The sequence below is a fragment of the Schistocerca americana genome, unplaced genomic scaffold, assembly GCF_021461395.2.
Source record: "Schistocerca americana isolate TAMUIC-IGC-003095 unplaced genomic scaffold, iqSchAmer2.1 HiC_scaffold_215, whole genome shotgun sequence".
NCBI classification, from domain to species: Eukaryota; Metazoa; Arthropoda; class Insecta; order Orthoptera; family Acrididae; genus Schistocerca; species Schistocerca americana.
The window spans coordinates 182,501-185,000 of NW_025725923.1; the positions used below are offsets into that span (position 1 = coordinate 182,501).

Here is a 2,500-nt window from a genome sequence, read left to right on the forward strand (position 1 = left end):
AGCAACTAGCCCTGAAAATGGATGGCGCTGAAGCGTCGTGCCTATACTCGGCCGTCAGTCTGGCAGTCATGGCCGGTCCTTGCGGCCGGCCGCGAAGCCCTGACGAGTAGGAGGGTCGCGGCGGTGGGCGCAGAAGGGTCTGGGCGTGAGCCTGCCTGGAGCCGCCGTCGGTGCAGATCTTGGTGGTAGTAGCAAATACTCCAGCGAGGCCCTGGAGGGCTGACGCGGAGAAGGGTTTCGTGTGAACAGCCGTTGCACACGAGTCAGTCGATCCTAAGCCCTAGGAGAAATCCGATGTTGATGGGGGCCGTCATAGCATGATGCACTTTGTGCTGGCCCCCGTTGGGCGAAAGGGAATCCGGTTCCTATTCCGGAACCCGGCAGCGGAACCGATACAAGTCGGGCCCCTCTTTTAGAGATGCTCGTCGGGGTAACCCAAAAGGACCCGGAGACGCCGTCGGGAGATCGGGGAAGAGTTTTCTTTTCTGCATGAGCGTTCGAGTTCCCTGGAATCCTCTAGCAGGGAGATAGGGTTTGGAACGCGAAGAGCACCGCAGTTGCGGCGGTGTCCCGATCTTCCCCTCGGACCTTGAAAATCCGGGAGAGGGCCACGTGGAGGTGTCGCGCCGGTTCGTACCCATATCCGCAGCAGGTCTCCAAGGTGAAGAGCCTCTAGTCGATAGAATAATGTAGGTAAGGGAAGTCGGCAAATTGGATCCGTAACTTCGGGATAAGGATTGGCTCTGAGGATCGGGGCGTGTCGGGCTTGGTCGGGAAGTGGGTCAGCGCTAACGTGCCGGGCCTGGGCGAGGTGAGTGCCGTAGGGGTGCCGGTAAGTGCGGGCGTTTAGCGCGGGCGTGGTCTGCTCTCGCCGTTGGTTGGCCTCGTGCTGGCCGGCGGTGCAGGATGCGCGCGCCTGCGCGGCGTTCGCGCCCCGGTGCTTCAACCTGCGTGCAGGATCCGAGCTCGGTCCCGTGCCTTGGCCTCCCACGGATCTTCCTTGCTGCGAGGCCGCGTCCGCCTTAGCGTGCTCCTCCGGGGGCGCGCGGGTGCGCGGATTCTCTTCGGCCGCCATTCAACGATCAACTCAGAACTGGCACGGACTGGGGGAATCCGACTGTCTAATTAAAACAAAGCATTGCGATGGCCCTAGCGGGTGTTGACGCAATGTGATTTCTGCCCAGTGCTCTGAATGTCAACGTGAAGAAATTCAAGCAAGCGCGGGTAAACGGCGGGAGTAACTATGACTCTCTTAAGGTGGCCAAGTGGCGGCGGTGTGGCTGCATCCGGACTTGGCTTTTCGAAGTGCGGTCTTGATGTAGTCGTGCTGCTGCTGCGAGGTGCCTTCCTTGGGTTATAGTTACAGGGAGAGTGATGCGCAATACATGGGCCTAGCCCTCTTAGCCTCTCCTCTCCTGCGGTCTTCTCCCCTTCTCGTGGGCCCGCTGATTTTAGCAGAGTGGAAGACCGCACCAGGGGCTTGGGGGGGTTACCAGCCCCCCCTCGCACTATCCCTTTTTCAGTTGGGGGCAGTAACCAGAGAACAAGTGGTGGCCCTTCCGCTGAAGGTGCCACCCCAACTCCCCCAGCACCTAGCCGGCCAACCGGCCGTGCCGAAAATCTTGTAACTTTTGCAGCTGTATACGCCTGTAGTGAGTGCCACCGCAGCTTCACCACCAAAAACGGTCTCGGGGTCCATCGCCGCCGCCAACACCTTGCGGCCGCCAACGCGGAGATCGTCACGGAGAGGCATCGCGCGAGGTGGACGGAGGAAGAAGTCCTGTCGCTCGCCAAGGCAGAGGCCGAACTGTTCCTCGAGAGGGACGCCCGGTTCTTCTTTGTAAATCAAGAGCTCATCAGGATGTTCCCCGACCGAACGCTTGAGGCAATCAAGTGCCGACGGCGGCAAGCTGCCCACAAGCAGCTTGTCCGCCAATTCATGGAGGCGCTTGAGATCGGTCGGGGGGAAGAGCCGGCGTCCCGCCGGGGAGCGGCGAGCCCGCTGCCTGACGCGGGCGAGGCCGCTGCGCCGCCCGTCGACGCAGCCGAGGACTTCGCGGCCGACACCACCGGGCCGCCGCCGGAGGGGCCGACTGACGCCGCCATCTGGGAGCATCTGGCGGGGCTACCCGCTTCCGCCCAGCGTTTCTCTGCCCTGGACCGTGTCATCGGTCTGGGGCGGGGCACGCCGCCCGATGTCATCCTGGGCATGCTCCCGGATGCCCTTGCGTCGGTCGGGTCCAGAGGGGAGAGATCGATCACCAGGACACAGCGGCCGCGCCAACCATCGAAGCGGCCGCCTGCCGCGCCGCCGACGCAGAAGCGCAAGCGGCGCCGCTGGGAGTACGCGAGAACGCAGGATGCCTTCCGACGGTCGCGTGCGCGTTGCGTGCGCGGCCTCTTGGATGGCACCCTGCTCCAGCCGCCACCTGCCATCCCTGGTCTGCTGGACTTCTGGGCGGACCTCTTCACCAAGAAGCCCATCTCCACCGCGGGCTTC

The 2,500-nt window shown here is 63.2% G+C and overlaps 1 pseudogene; it reads left to right on the plus strand.

Annotated features, from left to right (window-relative positions):
* Window positions 1-2,500, plus strand: part of LOC124574434 — a 7,959-nt pseudogene that overhangs the window by 1,627 nt on the left and 3,832 nt on the right.